Source organism: Tachyglossus aculeatus, chromosome 1 (genome assembly GCF_015852505.1).
Source record: "Tachyglossus aculeatus isolate mTacAcu1 chromosome 1, mTacAcu1.pri, whole genome shotgun sequence".
Taxonomy (NCBI): Eukaryota; Metazoa; Chordata; class Mammalia; order Monotremata; family Tachyglossidae; genus Tachyglossus; species Tachyglossus aculeatus.
This window is the reverse complement of record NC_052066.1, coordinates 20245647-20255331: the sequence shown is the minus strand read 5'-3', so window position 1 is coordinate 20255331 and position 9685 is coordinate 20245647.

The window sequence follows — 9685 nt, the reverse complement described above, 5'->3', positions numbered from 1 at the left end:
CGTGGAGTTTTTCTGGTAGAGATATGGAAGTGGTGTACCATTGTCTTCTTCCATGCAGTAAAATCTTGAGTCTCTGCCACTGTCTTTGATCAACATTTTGATCACTTGATTATCCACCTTTGACTCTTTCCCATGCCCCTGCTGCCGAGCACAGGTGAATTGACTTTGTCTGATGCTTCAGCTTAGACCTTTCCATAATGGATAGCCCAATATGGCATAGCTCTAAGCTTCATCAGCTTACACAAACTCTCCTGCCACCATAAGGGTCGATTTATAGGAGAGCTGCACTCAGTAAAGACTCAATAAATTAGGTACATATCTATAATTTATATTAATGTCTGTCTCTTCCTCTAGACTGTAAGCTCACTATGAGCAGAGAATGTGTCTGTTCACTGTTGTATTGTACTCTCCCAAACACTTAGTACAGTGCTCTGCACAGAGTAAGTGCTCAATACTATTGAATGAATAAATATGATTGGCTGACCGACAACATACACATGTCCACGAATCAATCAATTACCATTCTTGCACTTGAAATCCCTTTGCCAAGAAGAATGGAATGTCCATGCTGACCTCTGTTTTCCGCTCTTATGATCAAGTACATTTTTCTGTAAGGTCAGGCTTTATTCCATCCATCAAAAGCATTTACTGAACAGTTTGTGCCGAGCACTGTACTAAACGCTTGGGAGAATTCGCAATCTTGATACTGACTAGGAATCTACGGAAGACTCAAGAGCTTAGTACAGTGCTCTGCACACAATAAGTGTTCAATAAACACGAGTGAATCAAAGACAATGGGAAAAGACTGGCAGGTCCTTGTGAGCAAGATTCTAGAGCATCTTAAAGCGAGAACGCTTACCTCTTTGAAGGAGAAAGAGAAAAAGAGGGGCTTCAGTGTGGAGCATTCTATTTGGAAACATTTGCACACCAGAAGGGATGTTTAGAATGAAGCTTGAGAGCTCCCTTGACCTCCTCATCATTGAGAAGCAGCTTGGCCTACCAAATAGAGCACAGGCCTGGGAGTCAGAAGGACCTGGGTTCTAATTCTGCTATGACGTCCACTGTGAGACCTTGGGCAAGTCACTTCACTTCTCTGGACCTCAGTCCCGTCATCTGTAAAATGGAAATTAATTCTGTGAGCCCCATGAGGGACATAGCCCATGTCCAACGTGATTATCTTGTATCTATCCCAGCATTTTGTACAGTGCCTGGCACATAGCAAGGGTTTACTAAATACCATAAAAAATATAAATATGACACATCATAGTCTCGCTCTCTCTTCTTTAAAGTGGATATTCCTGAAAGATCAGGCTTAGTGATTAGAGGAGTAGAGGGATTGAGTCATGCAGGAGGATTATGGGAGCTAAATGTGTATAATCTGGCTAAGATGTGACTAAGGTGGAAGACACGATAACTGTTTACAGATATTTCAAAGGCATAAAACTGTAAGAGGGAAAAGTAACTCCTTACCCTAGCACAAAGGACTGTGATTAAGGCCCTACTGAGAGCTCACCTCCTCCAGGAGGCCTTCCCAGACTGAGCCCCTTCCTTCCTCTCCCCCTCGCCCCCCTCTCCATCCCCCGATCTTACCTCCTTCCCTTCCCCACAGCACCTGTATATATGTATATATGTTTGTACATATTTATTACTCTATTTATTTATTTATCTTACTTGTACATATCTATTCTATTTATTCTGTTTTGTTAGTATGTTTGGTTTTGTTCTCTGTCTCCCCCTTCTAGACTGTGAGCCCGCTGTTGGGTAGGGACTGTCTCTATGTGTTGCCGACTTGTACTTCCCAAGCACTTAGTACAGTGCTCTGCACACAGTAAGTGCTCAATAACACGATTGATTGATTGATTGATTGATTAGGAGTAATTTTTATGGTTGGCACAGATCAAGAAAGGAAAACATTTCGAGGGTAGGGAAAAAACGTACAATTTGTTTCATCAACTTGCAAGTCTTACAAGGTAGCACATTGCTTCTCAAGTGAGAAATACTTTCTACAGAAGAAAATGGAAGCTGCTGCTTGCCACATTCACAATTAGGTTTAGCCCAATACCTAGAATAGACGGAAATGCTCGTATATTGTCGGAAACAACCTTGATTTTGCCCAGGGAACAGGCTGTAAGAATTTCCACCTCTACCCTCTGTGCGTCTCTCCACTCATTATTATTATTGTATTCATAATTAAAAACAAGAATAAACATTTGTTGAGTGCTAGGCAACTAGATCTTGGCAACTGGAAATGGAAGAACTCTTTTCCCCTTTTTCTTTGTAAATCGCTCCTTATGTCCTGTCACCCTCTATGCCCCAACCTGAAATCTTGGCAGTGGAAAAAGACCCCTCTGGGATGGTTTTCTACAAACTTCCCTCCAGGGGACTGTTTTCAAATGACAAAAATCTGATCATCTGTGTCTCCCACTGATCTCCATCCCCAGTAAGATGCTTTTAGAAAAAAAAATTCCCCAAGAAATGACTATGTCTTAGTCAGGAACTACAAACCATCACTCTGTTTGCTAAACATGTTGCTAGAGCACAAGAACACAAGCTCCTTGTGGGCATGGATCGTGTTTACCATCTCTGTTGGACTGTACTCTTCCAATTGCTTAGTACAGTGCTCTGTACACAGTAAGAGCTTAATAAACACCATTGATGGATGGATTACTTCATTACCGTTTTCCAGGCTTACAGGATGGAATCCAGGGTTCCTCTGTAACATGCCGGTCTTTCTGCGATGGACCAGGATGGAAAAGCTGCCTCTGAGTTAACCTTCAGGGGGTCTCTAACCATAGTATGGTGTTCTGCACACAGTAAGCCCTCAATAAATACTCCCGATTGATGCAAATCACCCAATCACAGAATTTCTGAGTAGATTTAGGCTTCAATTAATTAGGATGGTTTGTATGTGTAAAAATGTCACTTTGGGAGGTTGCATAAATCTTCCCCTATCAATCAGTCAATCAGTGATATTTATAGAGTGCTTATTGTGTGCAGAACATTGTACTTAGTGCTTGGGAGAGTACAATACAACAGAGTTGGCAGACACATTCCCTGCCCACAAGTAGCTTTCAGTCTAGAAGGGATGACATGTACACATTCATTAAAAGAAATTGTGGTTGTGGACCTAAGTGCCATGGACCTAAGGGTGGGGTGAAGATCAAGTCTTTATGGGTACAGATCGAAGGGTGAAAATGATACAGAGAAGAGATGAGGTAACTAAGACTCAGAGAGGGTAAGTGACTTGTTCAAGATCACATGGTAGGTTAGTGACAGAGCTAGGTTTCAAACACAGGTCTCTTGACTTCCAATCCCTTACATTCATTCAATCGTACATGACGATGCAAGGTCAATGATAATCTCTTCTGTGCATTGTGCACTTGAGGTTGGCTCCCTGCTACAAGGATCAAAGACAAATGTAAATGCAGAGGATGACTAAGACATTTTCCTCTCTCCTCTACAGAGGTGTATGTAGATCTATGATTGGGAACCTGTTAAACATTTCTTCTTACTCTTAAAAGTAATAGGGTGCATCATGAAATACCTCCGATAGTGCTAGCACTGGGTTAAAAAACTTGGCACCTGTAAGGAAATGCTTTCCAATAAAATTTGCTTCTTTCTACTCACATGCTGGTGCAACTTTTATATTTTCCATTCTCTCTCTCTATTCTGGTCTCTGTTCTCTGACCAACACTCTGAGTTGGATTTTCACAAGTGAAAGTTCACATAAGGAGAGTTCTGTGGTGTGAAAGTGTTACCTTAGAACGTGGTAAGGATTTGCGTTTATATCAAAAGGGGACCAGATTTCCTGGGTTCATGGTGGTGGGGAGACAGAGGGAGGGAGGGAAGAAGGGAAAGAAATAGGGGCGGGGCAGAGAAGGGTAGAGGGAGAGGAACAGAATCAGAAAGCTGAAGAAGACAGTCCAGAGAGTGAGGGAGCTGGGGGAAGGTAGGGAAAATTTTTACAAAGTTGTTGCCCTCGCCCTCCTACACCATTGCTCCTGCCTCTGTCCTCCAGGGTTATATCTAACCCCAGAAGTTCCAAGCCAATGCCACTGCCACTGATGATGCAGCAACTGCAGCAAAGAGGGGCAGCAATTGGGGCTGGTGGCAGCTATGTAGAGACTGGCCCTTTTGGATCATTACTGGGCATTCCAACCAGACAGGATTGTGTGTGTCCAGCCAATGAAAATACCCAATCAACATCTAGAATGACCAGGTTAAACAGGATAAAGATGGCAGCAGTAGTGCTCTGGCTGCTGATTCTTCTGAAGGAAAAGACGAAAGAAGGAGAAAGAGAAGAAAGGCAGAGGAGAAGGAGGAAAAGAAGGGATGGCAGCTTCTTGTTCCTCCTTCTTCTCTTCTGCTTCTCTACTTCCTCCCCCTCACTGCTGTCCTGCTGTCCTGTTACCAGGGCCATTGCTGGGAAATTGACTCATTTCCCAGCTAGAATCAGGATGACTATACAGGATCCTGCTTTAAGCTTATTGGTTGAAGGAACATAACCCCAGTTAGCCTAACTTTTCTACACAGATTGGAACCCCTGGTCACCTTAGGTTACACCTGAACCCTGTGCCATTCCTCAGAGTTGAATATACTTACCATCAAAATGAAAGGAGAATCAAGCTCCTTGTGGTAATAAACTCTACTCTGTTGACTGAGTTCCTTTCCTCAAGAAAACTGCCAAATTCTCCTTGTACATGGGCCCTGCTCCGCCTAGCTGCACCTGTGAGCCCCACGTGGGACAACCTGATCACCCTGTATCCTCCCCAGCGCTTAGAACAGTGCTTTGCACATAGTAAGCGCTTAACAAATGCCAGTTATTATTATTATTATTATTATTATTATTCTGACACAAAATTCAGTAGAAGAGACGAGTCAGTAAACAGATAGGCAGACATTTCTTTCTATCTCCTGCCTCTTTATTGAAGGCACATCTCCCCCAAGAAGTCTTCCCTGACTAAGACCCCCTGTCCTCTTCTTCCACTCCCCTCTGTACTGCTCTTACTTGCTCCTTCATTCTTCTTCCCTCCCATCCCCACAGCACATATGAATATATCTAATTTATTTATGTATTTAGGCTTATACATTAATATCTAAGCCGTGGGGGGATACAAGGTGATAAGATTGTCCCACGTGGGGTTCACAGTCTTAATCCCCATTTTTCAGATGAGGGAACTGAGGCACAGAGAAGTTAAGTGACTTGCCCAAAGTCACACAGCTGACAACTGGTGAAGTCAGAATTTGAACCCATGACCTCTGACTCCAAAGCCCGTGCTCTTTCCACTGAGCCATGCTGCTTCTCTAGCAGCATCTATTGAGTCCACACTTGGTGCACTGCACTGTACTAACCATGTGGGAAGTACAGAATAATTCAGGGACACATTCTCTGCTCACCAGGAGCATACACCCTCCCTCCCTCCCTTCTCAGCCAAGTTATCTAGAGGAAGCAGCTGATTATGATCCTGCTTTGGTTGAACCCATTTGGGTTCAAATCCCGGCTCCGCCAATTGTCAGCTGGGTGACTTTGGGCAAGTCACTTAACTTCTCTGTGCCTCAGTTACCTCATCTGTAAATAATAAATATAATAATAAATAATATACAATAATATATAATAATATAATTATATTATATAATATATAATAAATAATAAATATATAATAAATAAATAATAATAATAAAGAATAATTCAGGGACACATTCCCTGCTCACCAGGAGCATACACCCTCCCTCCCTTCTCAGCCAAGTTATCTAGAGGAAGCAGCTGATTATGATCCTGCTTTGGTTGATGAATCAATATTGGGGGTGCAGAAAGAGGATTCTCAAACAATTATTGTTTGGTGATCCTATGTGGGGGAACACAGTAGGCAGGCAAAAGGAACATCTTCATTGTGAGCAGAGAATGTGCTTACCAACTCTTTTATATCGTACTCTCCCAAGCACTTAGTACAGTGCTCTGCACACAGTAAGCACTCAATAGATATGACTGATGGATTGAACTGACACCCCTAAACAGTATCAGTTTGTGTCAGATATCCTTGGAAATAACATCCCCAATTAAGCATTTACTCATCCACATACTCATCTTTAAATTCTCTTTTCCCCTCCCATCAGTAAATTGTTTCTTGTCTGCTGCCCCAGCTAGACTGTAAGCTTCTCTAGATCAGGGAGCGAGATTTCTAACTCTATTGTTAGACTCTAAGCCCAGTGAGGACAGGGAACATGATTACCAGCTCTTCTGAGTGCTTACTATAGGGCTCTGCAAATGGTAAGCTCTAGATGAATACTATTGATTGCTATCGTACCCTCCTAAGCACTTAGTGTAGTGACTTGAACATAGTAGGTACTCTATAAATATTATTGATTAGAGAAGCAACATGGCCTAGTGGATAGAGCGTGGGCCTAGGAGTCAGAAGGACCTGGGTTCTAATCCCGTCTCTGCCACTTGTCTGCTATGTGACCTTGGTCAAGTCACTTCACTCCTCTGTGCCTCAATGACCTCATTCATTCATTCATTCAATTGTATTTATTAAGTGCTTACTGTGTGCAGAGCACTATACTAAGCACTTGGGAAGTACAAGTTGGCAACATATAGAGACGGTCCCTACCCAACAAGGGGCTCACATCTGTAAAATGGGGATTAAGACTACGTGCCCCATGTGGGACAGGTACTGTGTCCAACCTGATTTGTTTATATTCACCCTAATGCTTAGTAATAACAAATATTACAGTATTTGTTAAGCACTTACTATGCACCAAACACTGTTCTAAATGCTAGAAGAGATACATGGAAATCAGATTGGACACAGTCCCTGTTCCACATGGGGCTCACTGTCTCAATCCCCATTTTACAGATGAGGTAACTGAGGCACAGAGAAGTGAAGTGACTTGCCCAAGGTCACACAGCAGACAAGTGACAGAGTCAGGATTCGAACCCATGACCTCTGACTCCCAAGCCCATGCTCTTGCTACTAGGCCATGCTGCTTCTCAATGCTTAGAAATGCCTGGCACATAGTAAGTGGTTAACAAATACCACGGTTACTATTAGTAATAGTAGTATTAATTGATTAGTTGACTAGCAATCTGAAATGGAGTGACATTTACTGAGTGACAATTTCAGGCCAGCTGTAAATCAAGGAGGCTGCAAATAGATGGACTACACTTGCACCTGATGATGATTTGCCATCAGTGGTGTCAGCTTTGATTGCAAAGTGCCTCTCTCTCTGGATATAGAGACCGAGAACTCTTTTCTCTAAAACCCTGATTTCTTTGATCCATCAAAGCATATATAAATCATCCCTTAGGCTATCGGCCCATCACTATAGCAGTGGTATTTGAGTGCTGGTCTGGGAATTAGATGACATGGATTGTAACCTGGGGTCTACTACTGCTCGGCTGTGTGATCTCGGACAAGTGGCTTAACTTCTCTGGGTCTCAGCTTCCTCATTTGTAAAATTGGGATAAGATCTATTGTGGGCCCCAAAGAGGATGGGGACTTTGTATGATTCCCTACAGATGTACCTGGGCCTTGGTTTCCTAAATTTGGAAATGGGGATAAAATACCTGTTTTTCCTCCCTCTTAGACTGTGAGCTCTGTGTGGGACAGGGTTTTTTTATCTTGTATCCACCACAGGATTTAGTATAGTGTTTGGCATATAGAAAGCACTTGATAAATACCATTATGAACCCATTTGGGTGCAAATCCCGGCTCTGCCAATTGTCAGCTGGGTGACTTTGGGCAAGTCACTTAACTTCTCTGTGCCTCAGTTACCTCATCTGTAAAATGGGAATTAAGACTGTGAGCCCCCTGTGGGACAATCTGATCACCTTGTTACCTCCCCAGTGCTTAGAACAGTGCTTTGCACATAGTAAGTGCTTAACAAATGCCATCATTATTATTATTATTATTATTACTATCATCACCATTATTATTATTACTAGGCACTTTGGAGAGAAAAACAGAAATGAAAAGCATATTCTCTGACCTCAAGGAGCTCACGATTTACTGAGGGACTACCTAATCTTACCTTTGAATTGTCCAATGTGCTCCTCGGGTTTTTTCAAATTGTTGGTGTAGTGGAGAGACCCCGGGTCTGGGATATGTTGCCAACTTGTACTTTCCAAGCGCTTAGTACAGTGCTCTGCACACAGTAAGTGCTCAATAAATACGACTGAATGAATGAATGAGTCAGAAGATCATGGGTTTTAATCCCAGCTCCACCACTTGTCGGCTGTGTGACCTTGGGCAAGTCGCTTCACATCTCTATGCCTCAGTTCCCTCGTCTGTAAAACGGGGATCGAGACCGTGAGCGCCACGTGGGACAGGGACTGTGTCCAACCTGATTTGCTTGTACTTACTCCAGTACTTACTACAGTGCCTGGCACATAATAAGCTCTTAACCAATACCATAAGTATTATTATTATTATCATCACTGGTGCAGGCATGTCTACACAGCTCAAGATCTCAAAGTAGGATGAATAATAAATATAGTCATTTTTGTGCTATTTATTAAGCACTTACTATTTGCCAATCACTATTCTAAATGGTGGGGCAGATTCAGGATATGCAGATTGAACAGTTTCTGTCACATATAAGGTTCACAGTCTAAGGAGGAAGAGAATAGGAATCGAATCCCGATTTTACAGATGAGGTAACTGGGGTGCAGAGAAGTGAAATTGCTTGCCCAAGGTCAGACAGAAGACAAGTGGCAGAGCCAGATTAGAGTCCAAGTCCTCTAACTTCCAGCTTGTGGTCTTTCCACTAGGCCATAACGCTTCTCAGTGTCAGCAGTGTGGTATAATCAAATCAGAGCATTTTGCTGACACTATTACAGACCACCTGCCTCCTGGGTTCATTTTAGGAGTTACCTTTTTTGGTGTGTTGGGAGCAAATGCCTAGCCAAACCTTTTGTTTGCTTGTTTGTTTTTTTAATGATATTTGTTAGGCACTTACTATGTACCAAGCACTGGAGTAGACAAAAGAAAATCAGGTCCCACATGGGGCTCACAGTATAAGTAGGAGGGAGAACAGATATTGAATCCACATTCCACAGATGAGTTAACTGAGGCACAGAGAGGTTAAGTGACTTGCCCAACACAGGCCCATGCTCTTTCCACTAGACCATGCTGCTTCTCAACTGCATGTGTCATGAATTTTCAGATGACCCCATATTTACTGAGCTATATATTAGACAGGGTTCTGGAAAGAATTATGGTTATGGTTATTCTGGTATTTGTTAAGTGCTCCAGAAGCACTTTGGCCTAGTGGCAAGAGCCTGAGCCTGAGAGTCAGAAGGACCTGGGTTCTAATCCCTGCTCTGCTAATTGCTTGTTGTGTGAACTTGGGCAAGTCACTTAATTTATATCTGTTTCGGTTTCCTCAGCTGTAAAATGGGGATACTTGTTTTCCCTTCTAATTAGACTGTGAGCCTCATCTGGGACAGGGACTGTGTCCTATCTAATTAAGTTATATCTACCCCAGCGCTTTAGAATATTTTTTGACACATAGTAAGTGCTTAACAAATTCCAATAAAAATGTGCTTACACCATTCTCAGCACTGGGATGGGTACAAGTTAATCAGGTGGATGGGACGCAGTCCCTGCCCAGCATGGGATTCATAGTGTAATAGGCGGGAGAACATGTACTGACTCTCCATCCCTCATATGGCTTCTCCAGAAACTAT